At 40.0% G+C, this 23,019-nt stretch overlaps 1 pseudogene; it reads left to right on the forward strand.

Annotated features, from left to right (window-relative positions):
* Positions 1-16,530: 16,530 nt before the first annotated feature.
* LOC102735158 (small COPII coat GTPase SAR1A pseudogene) lies at positions 16,531-22,136 on the forward strand (annotated as a pseudogene).
* The last annotated feature ends 883 nt before the right edge of the window (positions 22,137-23,019 follow it).

Genomic DNA, 23,019 nt, shown 5'->3' on the forward strand with positions numbered 1-23,019 from the left:
TAACAAACACATAACAAAAATGAAACCCTACATTAACTTAGAAAACATCTGACCTTTAAAGTAAGTCCCCTGGAGGGGGGTGGTTCTGGGCTGTCTCAGTCCGTAGAACATGTGACCCTTGATGGGGGTGAGGGGGTCGTGAGCTTGAGTCCTACATTGGGCTTAAAACCTACTTAAAAAAATAAAGTATGCTTCTTCCCCAGTGTCCTTGGATTCCAGTATTTCTCCCCAATTTTTTGCGTGGGACCCTCCCCCTCTTCAGTAATCACCTCAGTAACCTGGATTGCTCTCCTTCTTAGTTGCAATCTCCTTTGTGGCATTCAGCAGTCATAAGAGGAGGTTTGACTTTTCAAGGTAATCCTGGAGGAGTTAAGAAACTAGAACAGTGAGTCAGATAGTCTAGGCTTCAAACCAAATGTGAGTTCCTCTACTATGTAGCCCCAATAGGCAGCCTGGGTGTGCAACATAGTAGGTATTCAATAAGTGTTTGTTGCATGAAGTAAATTAGCTATTTTATAGTGTCTAAGTCCCAGGGAAAGATCTATGAAGAAACTAAGAATTTCAGGAAGGCCTTGGACACATGAAATTATTAACATGCCAAAGTGATGTTCTACAAAGTTCAGCTTTGTTGTGTAGTTGGGAGAAGATAATGAAAGATTTCAGGCAAGCAGAACTTATGTTGAAGGCAAAAGTTGCTATTTGTTTACAGAATCTATAAGAGCAAGAAAAAATGTCCAAGAAGCTAGAGGAACCCCAGTAGTTTGACAGTAGGGAAATGTCTTTAACAGGTTATGCAAATAAGCAGCTGTTAGAATAAAAAGGCAAACACCATGAATCCAGAAAAGCTCTAAGGAACTGAATGCAGTCTTTTTTCAGAGTATGACCAGAGATGCAATCAACAGGGATGAGATTGTGGCTGTTATGCCAACGTGTTAAGTAACATTCCTGTTCAACCTAAGAAAATCATGTCAACCTAGATGCTCACCTCATTGAAAGACCAGTTAGATATTCACCCATGCATATACGTAATATCCAGAAAGAGCTTCAAACTCTCCCTTACTCGCTTAATCAGAACACTTTGTGAGGAAAACAGAGGATGGATACATAATGGAAGAAAAGCACCTATCAGTTTCTGGTTAAATGTACACCTATACGGGGATCAAGAGCAGAAGCCTAAGGGAAACTAAACAGAGAAGACTCATATAAAATCAAACTGAGGAATATTTTGTTTTTCTTTGTTTTTCTCAAGTCTTTTGAGCAGGATGTCCAGTATAATAAGGCTTTGTTCAATAAAAGGCCTCATGTGCCCTTGTTAATCAGAGCATCATAGCTTTCATGAATTTTTTAGTGTAAAGGAGGCCCTATTTAAAACTCCAAACTACAATGACTGAGCTCCCACCTTCCAAATTATTAGGATATAAGCCTCCTTTAAAGTTTCTCTCCCTGGGGCACCTGTGTGGCTCAGTCGGTTAAGTGTCTGTCTTCGGCTTGGGTCATGATCCCAGGGTCCTGGGATGGAGTCCCACAACTGGCTCCCTGCTCAGCCAGGAGCCTGCTTCTCCCTCTCCCTCTGCCCCCCCTACTTGTGATCTCTCTCTCTCTGTCAAATAAATAAAATCTTAAAAAAAATAAAGTTTCTCTCCCTTCTTTCCTGTTGAGGAGTCCCTAGGGCAGATGGTATCACCAACATATGCCTGAAATAAGTGAATTACTCCTGCCTCTACTTCAGATGTCCCATACCCTGATATTCTGGGACACTGATCTCTCTCCAGCCAATGCACCTTTCACCAGTATCTTGGGACCTGGCAGAAAAAAGCATTGCCCTCTCTTCTCCAGGACATCACAAATGCAGGTTCTTCCCATCAAAGTCTCCTTACAGCACAACTAAGACCAGTGTTATGTAACAATGTTAGAAAGGAAGAATAATCCAGAGTAACCTGCAGTTATGACATGGCTACTCTCAAAGCCCTCATGGGCTTTATTGTTGAGCTTGCACCCAGGGTCCATGTGGCTGATGACAGCTTCCCTCTCCATCAAGAGTTCCCCCGACCATGTCTTGGGCATTCGGGCTCAACCACAGAGAGAAGAAGCTCAGAGAAGAAAACAACTCTCCTTATCCAATTTAAAGTCCATTTTCAAAGTCCCATTTTCTGTCTGAGTTGCTGCCTCTCACTAGGATGACTGACTTGGGAATATCTACTCCTTTAGAGGAGACCCCACCTCCCATCGCCAGGGGTATGACCTTAACCTTTGACCCAACTGGGCCATTGCCTTAAGAGCATTAACTGTCCAACATCAGCACATTTCTCACAAAGACTGAGTCATTCAGTCTTTACAGGTAGGTCCAGGTAGAGCTTCGCCAAAACCAGTCCAGTCCCTTTGCATAATTATTTCTCCAGTAAATAGTAATGATCATGCCTGTCCTTGTTTGCCTATATCTTTTAGATCTCAGCTTTCGCACTCCTCAGAGCAAGGGCTCAAAGGAAGACATTCACATCGTCACAGAAACAATATATTGACACATATGCAGTCTACATCTACAGAGAGAAAAGAAACAGTTTTTCTCTTCTCTCATGCAGCAATGTCTGCGGAAGCAAAGCTCCAGCTCCACACACACAGATTTGCATATCCAAATGGAGCACCCAGCTTCACAGACTAAAAGCATCTATACTCAAGTTATAGTTTTCCAAGAATAATAAACGTATACCTGCTTTAATAGGAGAGGTTGAACAATTCATGTAGTTTTTCCAGAGCAGTCTACCTCTGAAGAAATGTTCAAGTCTTCTTTTTTTTAATCAGGACAGAATTCACCTATGGTTTAACAGACAGTTTTTCCATCTTCTACCAACTCTTAGGATTTTCAGTTTAGCCCCATTGTACTTAGAAGAATTTTTTAATGTGTATTTTTATGTGGAAATATAAGTGCCTGTGTTTTTTTATTCCAAACTACATTTTTTGAGCGTTTACTATGTGTTAGGCACATACTCTGTGTCAGCTTTCTAGAAAACATGAGACATAGCCGAAAGAATATGGGAAAATGAAATGTACAAACCAAGAAGTTCACAATCTAGGAGAGAAGGTTAGGTATATAAACAATTAGCTATCATACCATACATGGAGCATGAGCAAAGCACTACAAGAGAACAACAAATGGTAAATTATTTAAGCATGGGAGACAGCAAAGTCTTACAGAGAAAGCATTTGAGTTGAGTCCCTAGAAAAAGACTAGTATGGTGATGCCTGCAGATAGCAGAAGAGCAAGATATGGGATGAGGAGTCACATTTTAAATAGAGGAAACAACATGAGCAAAGACATAGAAGCACAAGTATGTATAGCATGTTTCAGAAATTGCAAGTACCCCTGGATGGATAGCATGTGGGATGCATTGGCTAGGAAAAAGTGGACTGAGGCCAGAACATCCAGGACCTTCCGTGCCATAGTTAGGAATTTGGACTCTGTTGTATAGACTGTGGGGGGGCGGGGAGGGCGGGCATTGCAGGTTTTTAAGCAGAGAAATGACAGGATCAGATCTGTGTTTGGAACTGATCATTTTGATAGCAGTATCAATGATTACATTACAGAAAGAGGAGATTATTTACTAGGGGGGAAAGGCATTCTGAAAACAATAGAATGTCCTTAACGAGGCATCAGAAGCATTTATAATAGGTCTCTCAGATGCGGGTGACAGGCTTTATTATATTTTCCAATTATGGTTCATTTTCCTTGTATTTCCAGCCAGTCTTCAGCCATTGTTCTAGCAACAAAATGTATATGAAACAAAGCAAGTTAGTTCATTTATTCAAAAAAAATTTATTAATGGTCTACTATGTGCAAGTCCCCATGCCAGGTGCTGAGAGAATTCAAAGAAGAATAAAACACATTCCCAATCTTCATAGAATTTACAGTTCCATGAAAACTGCAGAATTACTTCAACAATATTAAGTATTCAGTTTATGTAGATTAATATTCAACACACATTGGTTAAAAAATATATATAAAAGAGAAAGGCAGCAAAGATAGAAGCAAAAGGAATATGGGCAAAGAAAATATATAAATATGAAGAAATCAGAACAGCCCATATTTCTTTATTAATAGTGTCAATTGACAACTTGCCCTGCAAAATGAAATAATTAACATTAGTGTACTTCCTCTCAAACTGACTCCAACTCCCAATTTTTGTGGTTTATATTATTTGTTTTATCAGGGTTTTATAATACTTATGCCTATAGCAACCATATTTCTTCTAGTTGTTTAATCTCACTTCTATATTCAGATGGATTCAGTGCTTACCACCTGTCCTTTTATCCTCCAGATTCACCATTCCTGGAGGTTTTATTTTTTATTTTTAAAGATTTATGCATTTATTTGAGAGAGAGAGAGCACAAGCAGGAGGGGCAGAGGAAGAGGGAGAGGGAATCTCAAGCAGACTAGGAACGCTACTAGGGGCTCTATCTCATGATCCTGAGATAAGGACCTGAGCTGAAACCAAGGGTCCAACGTCTAACCGACTGTGCCACCCAGGCAGCCCCTGGAGGCCTTATTTTTATTCATTCATGTCCTGGTAGGTGGGATTTCTTTGCTAAGTAGTTTAAGAATGGCCAATGGCCACAATGCCTTTGGTTTTTCTTTTCCGTTTTTCTTCTTTTTTTTATATACAGTGTTTTTATTAGTTTCAGGTGTAAAATATACTGATTCCACAATTCCATACGTCACTTGGTGCTCATCAGAACAAGTGCACTCCTTAATCCCCATCACTATTTCACCCATCCTCTCACCTAACTCCCCTCGGGTAACCATCAGGTTGTTCTCTATAATTAAGAGTCTGTTTCTTGATTTCTCTCTCTCTCTCTCCCTTTGCTTGTTTGTCTTGTTTCTTAAATGCCACATGAGTGAAATCATATGATATTTGTCTTCCTCTGACTGACTTATTTTGCTTAGCATTATACTCTCTAGCTCCACCATATTGTTGCAAATGGCAAGATTTCATTCTTTCTTATGGCTGAGTAATATTCCATTATATATATATACCATGTCTTCTTTAACCATTCATCAATCAGTGGACACTTGGGATGCTTCCATAATTTGGCTATTGTAAATAATGCTGCAATAAATATGGGGTGCATGTATCCCTTCACATTAGTGTTTTTGTATTCTTCTGGTAAATACCCAGTAGTATGATTACTGGATCATATGGTAATCCTATTTTTAACTTTTTGAGGAACCGCCATACTGTTTTCCAGAATGACTGCACCAGTTTGCATTCCCACCAACAGTGCATGAGCATTCCATTTTCTCCACATCCTCGCCAACACCAGTTGTTTCTTGAGGTTTTGATTTTAGCCATTCTGACAGGTGTGAGGTGATACCTTATTGTAGTTGTGATTTGTATTTCCCTGATGATCAGTGATGTTGAATATCTTTTCATGTGTCTGTTGGCCATCTGTATGTCTTCTTTGGAGAAATATCTGTTCATGTCTTCTGCCCATTTTTTAATTGGATTATTTGGGGGTTTTGGGGGGGGAGGGTGTTACCTGAGTTCATTCTTATCTACCTGTTGCATTTATACTGAACAAATACTTGCATAGAAATGCTTCTTTCTTCACTTTCTTTCTCTCAGAATTTTATAGCCCTCACTCCTTTGTCTTTTTTCCTAACATTTGCTATGGGAAAATCTCAGATGAATCAAACTTTTCCCACATATGATTTTTTTTTTCTTTCAAGATACCTGAAGGGGGCGCCTGGGTGGCTCAGCCATTAGGTGTCTACCTTCGGCTCAGGTCATGATCCCCGGTCCTGGGATCGAGCCCCACATAGGGCTCCCTGCTCAGCGGGAAGCCTGCTTCTTCCTCTCCCACTCCCCCTGCTTGTGTTCCCTCTCTCGCTGTGTCTCTCTCTGTCAAATAAATAAATAAAATCTTTATTTTTTTTTAAAGATTTTATTTATTTATTTGAGAGACAGAATGAGAGAGAGAGAGAGCACATGAGAGAGGGGAGGGTCAGAGAGCGAAGCAGACTCCCTGCCAAGTAGGGAGCCCAATGCGGGACTCGATCCAGGGACTCCAGGATCATGACCTGAGCTGAAGGCAGTCGCTTAACCAGCTGAGCCACCCAGGCGCCCAATAAATAAAATCTTAAAAAAAAAAAAAAAAAAAGATACCTGAAGGATTTATATATTTAACCCTGAGGTTCAAGAACTTAATCAGAATATATCTCAATTTCAATTTTTCTAAATCAATTTTCCCTGGTATAAGATGGGTAGTTTTCTGAACAACAGCTCTTATTATCTTTGAATTTGTTGTGTTCTCTTCCTTCAGGACACCAGTTAGCCCAATACTGGATCATATTTGACTATAGATTTCTTTTTTTTTTAATTCTCAAATCTCTGTGGCCTTTCTCTCTTCATTCATTGTGTCTGTCTCAAATCTTTCCTCCATGCCATTAACCTGATTTTCAGTCAAGTCTATTTTGTTCCTTGCTGTTGAATCTACAACCCCAAGATCAAGAGTCACATGCTTCACTGACTGAGCCAACCAGGCGCCCCTAAATTATTCTGTTGTTTTAATGTCTTATCCTGGACTTTTTATTTATTGAATACTATTTCTTACTGAGTCTATAGCAGAAAACATTCATAACGAATATGCTTCTCAGGGTGCCTAGCTGGCTCAATCAGAAGAGCATGCAACTCTTGATCTTTGGGTGGTGACTTTGAGCCCCAGGTTAGGTGTAGAGATTACTGAAATAAATAAACTTTAAAGAATATTCTTCTCTTCTCTGGGTTGTGACAAACAATCTCTCCTTGACCAAACTTTAGTCAGGGTCTGCTGAATCCCCTTCCCATTAGTCTTGACTTTTGAACTTTTTTCCATCTTTCGGAATTTTGTTTATCTCTGCATCACCCAGTTTTAGCAAGAATCTGTTAAGTCAGTTTAGCTAGAATCCCCCTAAACTCAGTATCTGATCATCTTCAACATTTTACCAAATTCTTCATCTCCTACTATTCCCCAGATGATGTTTGATCACTTTGGCCCATCTTTAGCAAGAATCTTGTTAGGCTGGTTTAGCCAGAATCTCCCCTTATCACTGATGTTTCTTCTTAGTAATTTTTCATCCACTAACCACCCACCTCGTCCCCACTCTGCTCCTTGATTATAAATTCCCACTTTTCCTTGTTGTATTCAGAATTGAGCCTAGTTTTTATACTGAGGTCTCTTTTCCCCTGAATAGTTTTTCTGAATAAAATCTGTTTTTAATCACTTTAACTACTGTCCAGCTCCAGTTTTTCCTTAACAGTTGTTTTCATCTGAACTAGATCCTTCATCTGTTTTTCAAAAATCATGTTTCTTTCTACCATCCTTGAAAGATGGTCATGTCACTATAGTTCATCCAGTTCATGCTTAGCATGGACAGAACTTTCAGACTTTCACTTTGCTCTGATATATGCCAGTTTTTCTTCCCTCAGTTTAAGAGTTTGGAGTTGTTTTCTAACTAACTTTCTCTAACATGAGGATGCAGGATAAGGGAAAGAAAAGAGGGAAGTTAGAGCTGAGCGATGCCCTTATTAGCTCTACTCTCTTTTAAGATCCTGTTAAACAGCCTATCCCAGCCCAGTCTAACCAGTCATGGGTGGTAGAACCCTCCAGCATAACTTGTATCAGTTCTTTTGCTCAGCCTGTTTACCTGGGAAATGGAAAGCTCCAGGAAGGGGGGAACTTATTGTCTCCACTGAGGTCCCATGTGGTATATGGAGGCTTCTATCTAAAACAATTTTCTTGGATTCCCTCATCTCTCCATGCTCCCCAGAGTTACTTATCTACACCCTCAGAATTCTTCACGTATTAATAATGGTATTAGCGAGAATACTCAGAAAGCTGTCAACTCCCCATCACACCCTTATTTCCTCTCAGTCTGCTTTGAGGAATAGGGGCAGGGTGAGGAGACATACCTACTGCACCAGAATATTCTGTTTCATTTGTTGGTCGCTTTTTTTGGTAACATTTAATTTATGTGTAAGTTTTATCCTTTACCTTGTTACAGCTGCTGGTGAATTTTGGGCTTTGTCAATGAAATTTTGTTCTTGTTGTTCATTTCATTAGGTACTGGTGAAGAGAAAAACTGTGACCCTGACTAATTCTTGTCTCCTTACTCAGAAGTTTGTCACCTAAGGTCAACTAGGTTTGAAGTAGTTGCTAATCAAAGATATTTTCATAAAAACATTCAAATATAAGAGAAAGGAAGAATAAACATTCCACAGTGCACATGTTAATCATTCAGTAAATGTCTGCAGAATTAATTTAAAAGTTTCCCTGGACATCGTTCAGTTAATTAAAACTGTAAATCGTTATTACATCTTATCATTTCAATTTTTCCATTATAGTAATAAGGGAGCACTCACTATATGCCAGAGACTCAGCTGGGTACTTTACATGCATTGTCTAATTGAATCCTCACAACACTATGGTGAGGTCAAGCTGTTGCTACCATTCCCATTTTATAGACGAGGAACTTCCAGGGTAGTGAAACTAAACAATCTGTCATAAGCATTCAGCTATCACGAGGCAAAACCTGGGCTCATATCTAGGTCTCTGGTGCCAAAGACTATGCATTTAATAACTATGTTACACAGTCTTCTTTTTCAGGAAGTTAGTGTAAAGAGTAGAGTCAGAAGAACTGAATACAAGCTTTAGATTCAACATCATATATTATATAGTCTTGGTAAGCAATTTGAACTCCGCTTCTAACTTGTAAACTGGAGATAATAATGTCTTCCCTGGCTGTCCTGAAAGTCCTAAGACTTTTATTTTAAAATAGCAGGTTGAATGCAGCATTTACCTCTGTTCTTGCTCCAAATCCACCCAAACAACAGTAAAGTGATTTTTTAAAAGCATAAACCTATGAGACTAAAGTGAATGGAGAGGAGCCACGGCAATAACATTGTGGAAACCAGAAAGCACAGGGGTGGGTGGGTAACAGTTGACTGAACAGACCCAAGAAAATTGAATCCAAACCCAGCAAAGGGGAGAGCAGAGAGGCAATCTGATTTGCACATAGAACCCACAAAATGTTTACAAACTGATGTATCAGGTGCTTATGGAACCAGAACTGAAAACAGGATTGTTTGAAAGTCCGTTTAAGTAGCAGTTCCCTTCCTCAACTCCAAGCAGCCGAGAGACTTCTTTTCTCCACTCTGTTGGGTAATTCCCTAGAGAGCAAAACAGAGTTTCTGAAGGGAGTTGGGGGGCCACCAGAAATTTAAGAAATACCTCTAAAACAAAATAAGCTTAAGGCTTAAAAACTCAAAAGATACAAAAAGAAAATTAATATAATAAACCAGTGCAACACACATTTATACACCAAATAAAGGAAGGAGGAGGGTAGGGAGGAAGGAAGGAAGGAAGGAAGGAAGGAAGGAAGGAAGGAAGGAAGGAAGGAAGAAGAAAAAGAAGAGGGAGTTTGAAGAACTTTGTAAACTGTAAAGCACTGGGAACACTTACAGCGAATGTGAACAAGTTAGAAGACTGTGTAGCACGGAAGCAGGAGAACATAATGGGTAAAAGCATGACTCTAGGTTCAGAGAGCCCATGGCTCAAATTCTAACTCTACTACATACTAGCTATATGACCTTAGGAATATCGCTAAGCCTCAGCTTCCTCATTTGTAATACAAGGATAATAATAGTCCCTCTCTCCTAGGCTTGATGTGAGAATGAAAAGAGATCAACACTTCCACGAAGAAAACATCGGGAACATTTTAGCTAATACCAACCTCTTCTGTTCTCTCGTCTTCTCTGTGGACTGATGGACAAGACATGGATGACTAAAAGGCAATCAATAGAAGGGAAAATTGGAAGCAAAAAGCTGAGATGATACCCAGACTGGAGAACCAGCCTCTGAATAATTGAAAATTGCATTGTGGTTGCTTCGGCAGCAGTAATTGGCAAGGCAATTGCCTCAGAGCTACAGCTGTTTCTTGCTTTTCTCTGTTCTTTCTTGTTCCTTTCCCTCCTTCCCTCCTAACCATTGTCATTATCATCATCTTTTAATGCACACTGAGCATCTCGTTGATTCAGCAAATGTTAGTTGAATGCTAAATGCACTTATTTTAGTCTCTGATTCCCTTGTGCTCAGCTTATCTACCTACATAATTTAGGCAACAGGTTAAGTTTGTAGAAACGGAAAGGAATTTTTTTTCTGCTACAAGAAGTTAGGTAAGGAGGCTTATTAATCCAAGAGCAACAAGGATATTTGACCAGCGCCCAACTCTCCCAGAAGATCATTTTCCTCTGCAAGTAGTGTAATTTTGAATCCAAAAGCCATTCTACTTCCCTAATCTGGTAATCATGAAACATGATTTTTCAAATTAGATTTTTATGTCATGCTATATAAACCTAGCTCTTCCTGGCACACTAGGACGCAGGTTTTTTAAGGACATGGTGGGTGGGGGAACTTCCAGACTCTTAGAGTTTATTGTCAGGAGAAATCTAGGAGTTCTATACGGAGTTCTATATGGAGTTCTATACAGAATATAGTCATTTTTATTATTTTTTTCTACCCATCACTCAGAGATGCAGCTAGGGCTAACATAAGGCATCCTTAAGGACCACCATTCCTTCATTGAGAGAATGCCCAGAAGTTACATGGTGCTTCTTGTAACTCAAAGGATAGAAGACAAAAGAAACTGCCAAAAAACTGCCTGACTCATAGACATCCTGGTGTTTTGTTCTCCCTCTTTCTCCTTCTTTATCCTTATCCACACAGGTGGGCCTTTGGGAGCTCAAGATTCCACCCAGCCCATTCCTATAACCATCCTGGCATCCAGTGTAATTGGCCATTCTGTTTCCAGTCTCATGCCGTAGCTCTGACACAGAGTTCTGCCCAGTTTCTGGTTTCTGTGTTCCTTTCTGGTTCCTTTAGTTGGTTCCCTTGTCTTCATACACTGCAAAATCACAGTCCCCCTGAGAAAGGGTCTAATACGCTCTTACCAATCCTTCATTCCGGATGCTGCTTTATGCAAACAGCAGGCTGTTTAGATCTCTAAATATTCCCTCTCCTGGATTTCCCAGCACTGTGCTGTCTACCTTAGAAAAACTGACTCCAAGTTATTCCTCCTTCTTCTGCTTCCCCAGACTACCCTCCCTTTCCTATTTCCATGTCCTTCTGATATGTATCAGTGAGGCAGGATTTCCTCCCAGGACCTGCAGCTGGGTCCACCTTGTACCTCTCCTGAGCCAGTGTACCTTGTCCACTTGTAGTTAACTAGAACATGCTGGCCCTCTCCTAAGACAAGACAGTCATCCAACCAACCTACTGGGAAGAATATGATTCTCATAAGGAAGAAGTCTGAGCTTTGAGATCAAGGCAGTTAGTACATGCATGACTCTATAGCTCTCCATACCCATACTTTTGCATGTTAAAAACAGACGTGTGTCTATTTCCCTACTTTTGAGTCACTAATTGGGTTTGAAAGAATATGGCAGTAATTGGAATAATTAGTTCTGTTGGCTGAACTTTCCAAAAATATAACATTTTGCTTTCTGCGGGCATAATAATGGCTAATGACACTTACTATATGCTAGGCACTATATTAAGTGCTTTCTATAAGCTAACCCATTTAATCCTCACAACTACTCAATGAAGTAGGTATTTATTTTTAATTCCAGCATAATTAACATATAGTGTTATATTAGTTTTGGGTATACAATATAGTGATCCAACAATTCTATACATTACTCTATACATTACTAAACATTACTCAGTGCTTATCACAATAAGTGTACTATTAATCCCCAACACCTCTTTCACCCTTCTCTCTGCCCATCTCCCCTCTGGCAACCACCAGTTTGTTCTCTATAGGGTCTGTTTTTTGTTTGTCTTTTTCTTTTTTTATTTGATTTGTTTCTTAAATTCCACATATGAATGAAATCGTATGGTATTTGTCTTTCTCTGACTTATTTTACTTAGCATTATACCCTCTAGATCCATCCATGTTGTTGTAAATGGCAAGATTTCATTCTTTTTTATGACTGAGTAATATTCCATTATATATATATACATATATATATATATGTTGCATCTTCTTTATCCATTCATCTATGGATGGACACTTGGGTGGGTGGCTTCCATATCTTGGTTACTGTAAATAATGCTGCAGTAAACATAGGGGTGCATATGTCTTTCCAAATTAGTGTTTCTGTTTCCTTTGAGTAAATACCCAGTAGTGGAATTACTGGATCATACTATTATTATCCCTACTTCACAAATGAGAAAATTAAAGCACAGAGAGGTTGAAACACTTACCAAAGGTCACACAGGTAATAAAACTAGGTGTTAAACCCAAGCAATCCTAGAAGACCACTATGTTATATTGCCTTTGCAAAACTAAACGAATAATGGGGGGGGGGGTTTCTTTAGCTCCTCCTTTAAAATGGACATTATAGTTCTTAAAATAAGGAAAGTCTGGACTGATTACTCTTAGTAAATCAAGAACTCCTAGTACATTTGGCTCTATCTTCATAATACATTTGCTAATATAAACAGGAAAGCAGCCAATTACTAGTAAAGTGTGTTTTGTATTTATTAAACAATACAATAAAATTCTGATGAAAAGCCCTATTGTAATTCAGACTTGAGGTTTTTTTGTTGGTGTTCAGAAACTGGTCCAGCTGTTCCTCCAGCTGCCTGGTTATTCGACAGGAACAAAATCAGTTCAAATTCTAAATTTTGAAAAGGACAATGCATTTCCTTTTGTCTTCATAAGACACCTACATTTAAATTACAATGCCAAAGCAACCAAGCGCTGCATGAGCAAATTTACATAATTGGTGTCAGGGGTCTAAAGCAGAAGCAAAGGGGGCTAGAAATTGATGGAACTGATAGAGCTGATTATTCTATCCATCTTAGCGTCTTTTTAAGCCCTTTTATAATGGAGACATTAAATTGCTGTGCATATCTCCTTTAAGTCTAGCTATATTATTAGGGTATAATTAGGTTAAAGAAAGAAAATGCAACCATAAGGTTTTGCATGTTTATATCTATGCCTTTTTGTTTAGAACTTGTATGGCAAAACATGTGCCCGTTGCTGCAAAGATTCATGCCATTCAGCACTTCTTTGTGACCCATTTACTCACAAAGCCTGCTGCATCTGTTGTACTAAACAGCCAGTTCAACCACCGGAAGGCTAATCTGGATAATTCAAGCAAAATTTTAAGAAGCCACACATCTGCAGTAAATGTGGCCTATGTCCTTCATAGATTTTAGTATTCTTTGTGGAGAAGAACACTGTCTTAATCAGGGATAATTGCTTGCAAGGAACAGAAACCCACTTAAACTAGCTCAAGCACAAGGGGGGTGATGCTTATTAAAAAGATATAGGAGTATCTTGTGGAACCAAAGGTGGCAGGACAGCTAGATCTTGACATGGGACTTCAGGTGCCAAGGGACTTGACACGGAACTGGAAAGTCAGGACCTAAGGGTATTCTCTTCATCTCCTCTAGGTTCAATAATACCCACCCCCTTTTTTTTAATTCTGAAGATTAGCTTTCTCTGCTTCAGCATCCGCTTGATAGAAAATGACAATCCAGCCCCAGTTCTTCGTCACCTACTAGATGCAGTGCTCAAAACAAACTAAGTGGAGACTCTCTATTCCAACTCCAAATATCCAGGCGAGAGAATGCAATTGGCTCAATTTAGATCACGTGTCTACCTCTTGTCCAATCAGCTCTGACTGGGGCGCAACATCACACGGATACTGAGTTGCTCTGTCACACCCTTTAGTAAGTGAGGCCATAGGCATTTGGAAAAGGGTTCATTACAACACATTGTTGTTCTCTGGGATTAGATGGTGATGAACTAGAGATGAGTTAGCATTTAAACCTTCTTGGATCCACATTTTATCCATCTCAGGATCTCAAATCCACCCTTGTCTTTACTCATAACTTAGACACTTGATTTTCCCATTTCTGCATCTGCCAAAATCATGAACAAAGTGTTGGCAAGATGGTTGTGAGCATTTGTCAAGTTGTACAACTGATGCTACCTCTCTCCTTCTTATGGAGATTTTCCTGGAAATTTTATTTTCCTGCTTCAAGAAATTTCACAAGTAATGCCTGCAATTATCTCCACCCTTGCCCTCAAGAGAGGCGCTCAGTTATCAAAAATAACATCAGGAGGAGCATCTGGGTGGCTCGGTCAGTTAAGCGTCTGACTCTTGATTTTAGTTCAGGTCGTGATCTCAGGGTCGTGGGATCCAGCACCACGTTGGGCTCCCCACTCAGGGCAGAGTCTGTTTGTCCCTCTCCCTCTGCTCCTCCCTCCCCACCCCTCTCTCTCTCAAATAAATAAATAAAATCTTTTTTAAAAAATAACATCAGGGGCGCCTGAGTGGCTCAGTTGGTTAAGCGTCTGCCTTTGGCTCAGGTCATAATCTCAGGGTCCTGGGATCGAGTCCCGCATTGGGCTCGTTGCTCAGCGGGGAGCTGCTTCTCCCTCTGCCTGCCACTCCCCCTGCTTGTGCTTTCTCTCTCTCTGATAAATAAATAAATCTTTTTAAAAAAATAACATCAGGAAAGCCAAGGTACACCTTTTCATTAAAACCTCCAAATAAATGAGACCAATGTAAATGCCATCCACTGTGAAAATGTATAAAAGAAAAACATAAAGTGATATCCTTCTTAATTAACACATTATAATTTCGACTTCCTAGCGGGAAATGAGTCACTTCATTAAAATACAACCATATCATTGTCAATTCCAAGTGACATTTCGGGAAAGAAGTGATGATCCATCTAATGACCAAATTCAGCCATGATAATCCTGTGCTACGGTCATTTAGCCCAGATCAAGGCTCCTTTCCATGCTAAGAAGGAGTAAGTGCTTTATCTTCTCAATTTTTAAAGATTTAGGGGCGCCTGGGTGGCTCAGTCGTTAAGCATCTGCCTTTGGCTCAGGTCATGATCCCAGGGCTCTGGGATTGAGTCCCACATCAGGTTCCCTGCTCAGCAGGGAGCATGCTTCTCCCTCTCCAGCTCTCCCTGCTTATGTTCCCTCTCTCACTGTCTCTCTCTGTCAAATAAATAAATAAATAATCTTTAAAATAAGTAAATAAAAATTTAATTCAATTTTTAATTTTCACAATCTATGTGAAATCCTCCCTCTGGCATCTCAAGTTTCCCTAGATATAGAGGCTAAAGAAGATTCCATGTTAAATAGCTTTTTTAACCCACTCCATCAGAACTTAGAATTTTAGGAGCTGAAGATAGAGATGATTTCCAAATTGCATCTGTGCAGAAAATGCTGACTTTGGATACTAGTCTAGGAATAACTACAGCCATTTTCCCCCCTTCTTATGTTTTCCAAATGAGTCAAAAAGGACCCTCTGCATTCAAATAGTGTGTCATGAAATGGGAAAGATAAAACATAGAAATTGGGCGTTGCTGTCTATTCTTGATGAATCCAGCTTTTTGTTATCTGGTGTGAGGCCAGACTAGCCTATCTAAAATAGGAGTGAGTTAAAAACATAAGATAAAATGAAATCGGAGTAAGTTGTACTCCACGCTAACCATTTCCATTGTGCCCTGCTATCTCTCTGTTGTTGGTGTGGTACCTCTCCCTGGGGCAAGCAATGCTGCTTTGTCTTTGAGAATGTCTGATCCAGGGGTTCTTAATCCTGTTTGCAAATTAGAATTACCCAAGAGCTTTTTAAAAAAAAAAAAACCAATGTGTGGATTCTACCAAGGAAATTGGAATCACTGAGAACCAGACTTGGATATCAGTGTTTTTGGAATGTTCTCCAGGGGATCTAGATGTGCCACCAGAGTTCAGAACCCCTGGATTAGACTTTATGAAGATAACCTGTCTATTATTTTTTGCCTTATAGACCAATGTTCCTCAACTTTAATTCATTATCGTCTCCTACTGAACCTTTTTAAATTTTTTCCCTAGTTGCACCCCCATTAAAATTTAATAACACAGATATATTGTATACCTGTTGTGTACTGTATATATATTTGTGATTTATACATTAGAAAGTAAGGCTCTTTGCTCTCCAAGAACCAATTTTTGCCCCCTTGGGGTGATATTATTCCTTTTGAAAATGTATGTTGTAGACTGAACAAATCAATCAGTCCAGATGGGCTAGATTGTGCTGCAGTGACAAACAACCCAAAATTTCAGTGTCTTTTTTTTTTTTTAAAGATTTTATTTATTTGACAGAGAGAGACACAGCGAGAGAGGGAACACAAGCAGGGGGAGTGGGAGAGGGAGAAGCAGGCTTCCCACCGAGCAGGCAGCCTGATGCGGGGCTCGATCCCAGGATCCTGAGATCATGACCCGAGCTCAAGGCAGACACTTAACGACTGAGCCACCCAGGCGCCCCAAAATTTCAGTGTCTTAAAACAATGTAAGTTCACATCTTGCTTGCACAACATGTGCCTTAGAAATCAGCAAAAGAGCCCTGCTTTCCAGATTGCCAGAGTACCTTCTATCCAGAGTTTCACTGGTAGCAATGGCAGAGGAAAAAGGAGACATAACAAACCATGCTCTGGCTCTTAAAACTTAGGCCAGAGGAACGCCCAAAGCACCCTCACATTTCAATGGCCAGAGCAAGTTACGTGGTGACGCCTGTGCTCAATAGGACAAGTAAGTGTGATCCTCCAACAAGAAGGGAAACTAAGTATGATGAGCAATCTACCAAGTAGGCAGTCTTCTCAGACATTAAGAAAGAGACAGAGGGATGCCTGCGTGGCTCAGTCGGTTAAGCATCTGCCTTTGGCTCAGGTCATGAACCCAGGATCCTGGGATTGAGCCCTGCGTCTGGCTCCCTGCTCAGCAGGGAGTCTGCCTCACCCTCTGCCCCTCCCCCTGCTCATTCTCTCTCCCTCTCTCTCTCAAATAAATACAATCTTTAGAGAAAGGGAGAGAGAAAGAAAGAAAAGAGAGAGAGAGAGTGACGTACATGGTCCTACCAATCACTAAGAGCATCTTTCCTAACTGTTAACCTGGCTCCAGGGCAAGGGGCAACATGACATGGTGCTGGCAATGCTACTCCCTTCTTGATTTCTTTGCCTATCTTTTACTTGAATTAAAGTGAAATTAAGAGAATTCAGTGGGCATTCTTGGCCATTTTTTCCCATAGTTCTACTAACCCTGTACCAATGAGCATGGCATTCCACTTGCATTATTAACAAGAATCCTTTTAGTGGACTCTCGTAATAGTCTCTTGGAGCACATCAGGTTTTCTTCATTGGCTTTTGATCAGGTTTCATATTTCCAGTTTGAGGTTTGGGAGTATTTGCTAGCTACATTATACCCTGTATAAAACTTATTTTAGCTTCAAACACAGAAAATGCAGGTCAACATCCTATTACTTGTATTTATCAATAAAAGTTCTACTGGGACTATGTAAAATTTCCAAGCCTGGTGAAGAGAGGGGTCAGGATTTCCCATTACAAACCATGATAATAGGACACATTGCCAGGTGCTCTAATCTAGAATTAAGTTTGGATACAGTGTACCAAAAAAAAAAAGTGTAATTTCATAGTTGAAGCCAGGCACATCATTTACAAGCAGCTAGAGGGCCCCAAAAGAAATAATGCTTGTGGAAAGCAAGAATTTTAACTCGAATTGACATTATGACTGAAAGTATTTAATATGATGCCTCTCTTGTTTCTCTTTGCAATTAGGCACACCAACTGTCATTGGTTAACAAAAGTCACACCAACTCCTTGGTTACCTCAAAGTCATGGGTTATCAAAAGACTTTTTGAACTACAAGTTGGTCTAAGAGCTTGCAAGATTTCAGAAAACTCTTTGATTAGAAAAAGTAAAAATTGGGTCCTTGGTCCCTGCTCTATGTTCTATGTTGCATAACAAACCTTTTAACACTGAGGGAATCCCATACAGATCATTATAGATCCATAGTTATTAGAACTTTATCTTGCAAATTCCGTAATGTGCTTCCCACATAAGTCTTTCTCTTTGATTTACTTGGATTCATCTCGGGGACAGAGCTTCTCTCTTAGTGATCTGGCATTCCCATAGCGCTTTTCTCTCAAAGCTCATTCCTTGCCTTTGCGCCATTCCTGCTGCAACAATCTCAAAGCGTGGAGGAGGTTAAAAGGTGTTTTTCTTCCTCAAATGTGAACATCGTATGATTTTCTTCAGTTCTGTCTCTTCCCAGGTAATAGAGAAGCGTATTCCTAAATGTCACAGAGCAAGGTCATTATCTCAAGATCCCAAAGATATCACCAGTGACAAACTTTTTACTCTAGTAGATAACATAATCACACAGAAGGTCTAAAAATAATTCTCAAATATGTCTCTAGAATTTAACAATGAAAACTGGAACACCTGTGCTCTTTATCACCTGCTCCTGGCTGGAATTCTCCAAGGTTTGGGAAATCCAAACATGATCTCCCCAAATCTCTTTGCCGAAGAGTACTATCAAATGATCCAGGTCTTTTTCTAGTAGCCCAGAGACTCCTGGAGCCATTAGGGATACCACAGAAGCCTTGACTGGGTCCTACAACCTCAGATCAGTTTGTCATAAAGGGAACATTTTGTGCATGATAGAGTCAGATGCACATTTTCACAAAACCGGACCCCCAGCCCTTCCAATACCTCCACAGAGGTAGGCAGTTGATTGCTTTTCCAGGCAGCACCTTGCTCTGTGCTTCCATTGGCTGTCTCAGTGCCTGATTTATTCCCACGATTTCTCCACACACTAACAGTTCTGTCTGGCGCAGTTCTTTGCTCACTTCTGGTTTTCCTCGTGAATTAGTAATCTGGCTTTGGCCTGACCTTTCGGTATCAGGGACTGATTCTCTCTCTGGGAAGACTGGAGTCTTCATCACCCATCCCGGACAATGAAGGGTTGGGCTGTGGGGAGATTGTTGAACAGTAACCAATACTGCCGCCTTGTGGAAGACAATGATTTTACTCTTTGTAGCCGAAATTATTTTTTAAAAAGTAACCTTTCTAAGTGCTTATTGGGGGGCGCTTGAGTGAAGCAGTCAGTTAAGTGTCTCTTGATCTCAGCTCAGGTCTTGATCTCAGGGTCATGGGTTTAAGCTCTGCGTTGGGCTCCACGCTGGGGTGGAGCCTACTTAAAATAAAAAAAGTGCAAATTGGAATGGGGTTAGAGATCTGCTTTTCATTTTGTATCTCTGTGCATTGTTTAAATTTTTGTCATTCGCATAAATTAATCTTATTTTAAAATAAGTTTAGTTCACTAATACATAAACTAAAATTTTAAAGTAAAAAAATAGGGGCGCCGGGGCGCCTGGGTGGCTCAGTCGTTAAGCGTCTGCCTTCGGCTCAGGTCATGATCCCAGGGTCCTGGGATGGAGCCCCGCATGGGGCTCCCCGCCCTGCAGGAAACCTGCTTCTCCCTCTCCCACTCCCCCTGCTTGTGTTCTCTCTCTCACTGTCTCTCTCTGTCAAATAAATAAATAAAATCTTTAAAAAAAAAATAGGGGCTCCTGGGTGGCTCAGTCTTTAAGCGTCTGCCTTCTGCTCAGGTCATGATCCCAGGGAATCGGGCTCCCTGCTCAGCGGGAAGCCTGCTTCTCCCTCTCCCACTCCCCCTGCTTGTGTTCCCTCTCTCGCTGTGTCTCTTTCTGTCAAATAAATAAATAAAATATTTTTTTAAAATAAATAAATAAAATAAAGTAAAACAATATTTGGAGTATTTTAAAATACCCTATTGTCCCGGCTCCCGCTCTAACTAGCTGTTAACATTTGAACCTGTTTCCTCATTAGTAAAATGTGGGAGCTGGATTTGATGACATTTAAATTATAATTATTTTTCTATTATCTTTCCATTAAATTTTTCCCAACCTTCTCTTACCAAATACAGCAATTAATGTGTAACTTACATAAAAGAAAAATGTAAATTTTTAGTATTGAAACGTAAATCAAGACAGTCATTCTAACCCTGTGGTTCTCAAACCTAGCTACACATTAGAATCCACCTGGGAAGGGCTTTAAAAATTCCAATGCCTGGCTTCCACCCCAGACCAATCATATTAGAATCTCTAAGGGTGGGGTCTTGGCAGGAGGCATCTTTTAAAAGCTTCTCAGATGATTCCAGTAGGCAGCTAAGATTGAGAACCATGAGATAAATTGTTGCCTGAGCTAAGAAACATCTCTTTTAGGGGCGTGTGGGTGGCTCAGTCATTAAGCATCTGCCTTCAGCTCAGGTCATGATCCCAGGGTTCTGGGATTGAGCCCCACCTCGGGTTTCCTGCTCAGTGGGAAGCCTGCTTCTCCCTCTCTCGCTGTCTCTCTCTCTCTCTCTGTCAAAAAATAAATTAAATCTTTTAAAAAATGAAAGAAAAATCTCTTTTACAGAGCTTAAAACTCTACTACAACACAACTTAGATTAATGACTGTTCTCTTTTCAAGTGTAAATATACCCATAAAGATTAAATCAACCAAATGCTTTGATTCAAATTAGTTTAGTAAGGGTACTTTCTTCCTAACATCTAGCTAAAGTCAGGCTCATGAAGAGTTTGAGAGTTTAAATAGGGTTAGGGAAAAAGATAACTCATTTTGGAATATATCAGGAAATACTTTGAGAGAGGTTAGGTCTGAATAGGCTGTAGAAAAGGAAGCAGTGAGTAATCATAAATCATCATGAGGACACCACAAATGTGAATACGGAAGAAAATGAAGCAGGGATTAGCAGAGGACCAGAAAGGAGCAGAGGTCTGAACTAAAGACAAATTGCAACTACCTTAAAATTTTCTCTAGGTCAAAATGTACAAACTTCCAGTTGTAAGATGAATAAGTTCTGGGGATCCCGTGTGGAGCATGGTGATTATAAATTAACAATTCTGTATTAAATACTTTTAAGTTCTAAGAGAGTAGATCCTAAATGTTCTCAACACAAAAAAGAAATGCTAATTATGTGACATGATGGCACTGTTGGCTAAGGCTGTGGGATAATCATTTTGCAATATGTGAGTACATTTGTGTGTTTGTGGGTTTTTTTTAATTTTAAGATTTATTTATTTATTTGAGAGAGAGAAAGAGTGCTGGGAGGGGCAGAGGGAGAGGGCGAGAGAAACTTTAGCAGACCCCTCAATGAGCTCAGAGCCCAACACTGGGCTCAATCTCATGACCCCGTGATCATGACTTGAGCATAAACTAAGAGTTGCCACCCAGGCACCGTTGTGGGGTGTTTTTCTTTAAAGATTTCATTTTTGAGCAATCTGTACACCCAGCATGGGGCTTGAACTCAAAACCCCAAGATGAAGGGTCACACACTCCACTGACTGAGCCAGCCAGGCACTGCAATATGTAAGTGTATCAAATCATTGTGCTGCCTACCCTAAATTTAAATGATCTTATATGTCAATCATATAACAATAAAGCTGGGGTGTTAACGCATATCCGGCGAATAGCTGGCGGTCCCTGGTGCTGCTGGGCTGTGTGCTGTGAGGGAGGGTCGAAGCCGCCAGCCGCCGCCAGAGGAGGACCCTTGGCCGTAGTAAGCATTAATAATATCTTTCATCTTTGAATGGATCTACAATGGCTTCAGCAGTGTGCTCCAGTTCCTAGGACTCTACAAGAAATCTGGAAAACTTGTATTTTTGGGTTTGGACAATGCAGGCAAAACCACTCTTCTACACATGCTCAAAGATGACCGATTGCGCCAACATGTTCCAACATTACATCCGACATCAGAAGAGCTTACAATTGCTGGAATGACATTTACAACTTTTGATCTTGGTGGGCATGAGCAAGTACGTCGGGTTTGGAAAAATTACCTCCCAGCAATTAATGGGATTGTTTTTCTGGTCGACTATGCAGATCATCCTTGCCTCATGGAATCCAAAGTTGAGCTAAATGCTCTAATGACTGATGAAACAATATCCAATGTGCCAATCCTTATCTTGGGTAACAAGATTGACAGAACAGATGCGATCAGTGAAGAAAAACTCCATGAGATACTTGGGCTTTATGGACAGACCACAGGAAAGGGGAATGTGACCCTGAAGGAGCTGAATGCCCGCCCCATGGAAGTGTTCAATGTGCAGTGTGCTCAAGAGGCAAGGCTACGGCGAGGGCTTCCGCTGGCTTTCCCAGTACATTGACTGATGTTTGGACAGTGAAAATAAAAGAGTTTTACTTCTCTGGAAAAAAAAATAAATAAATAAATAAAAATAAAGCTGGAAAAAAGTTTGTCTAAAAATTTCCCTTAATCCAATCCATAATGTAATCGTTCTTAATAATATCAAATCTTTCAGGTTGAGTAGAAAAGACTAGATATGCAGAGCATCTTAGCATGATCTTTATATATTATTTCATTAATTGAATATTTTATGTACTTTTTTTATATATAACAAATGATTTTTGGATCCTCACAACTTCATGAATTAGGTATTATCTCTACAGATAAGAACACTGGGTCTGAAGGAAGCAGGATTAATTTCTTTGGCTTTGTCACAATGAAAAGACACTTAGTTAAAAGGTGATTGTATTTTAATGTATCTATTTGGTATTCTTATCTATACTTATACAGATAGGTAGATATAGGTATAGATATCTCCCAGATGCCCTGGAATAATTATGCCTTACATAACTGGCTGCCACCCTCTGATATCTATTCATCTGTTCTTTTCTTTTTAAAAAATATTTTAAGGGCGCCTGGGTGGCTCAGTTGGTTAAGTGACTGCCTTCGGCTCAGGTCATGATCCTGGAGTCCTGGGATCGAGTCCCACATCAGGCTCCCTGCTCAGCAGGGAGTCTGCTTCTCCCTCTGACCCTCCCCCCTCTCATGCTCTCTGTCTCTCATTCTCTCTCGCAAATAAATAAAATCTTAAAAAAAAAAAAAAATTTAAAAAAATATTTTAAATATTTTGTAGTAAAATTATGTTCATTTCGAGGTGAAAATGTGACAAATAAATCATCCCTGACTCATCTTCTTGAATTACACATATGCATACCCACAGACACTTCCCTTTTTGACAATAAATGGTCATCTTGAAATTAAAAAATTACTAAGCATAAGCAATGGTCTGA

This window comes from Leptonychotes weddellii, chromosome 9, assembly GCF_054177405.1.
Source record: "Leptonychotes weddellii isolate Sample4059 chromosome 9, ASM5417740v2, whole genome shotgun sequence".
NCBI lineage: Eukaryota > Metazoa > Chordata > Mammalia > Carnivora > Phocidae > Leptonychotes > Leptonychotes weddellii.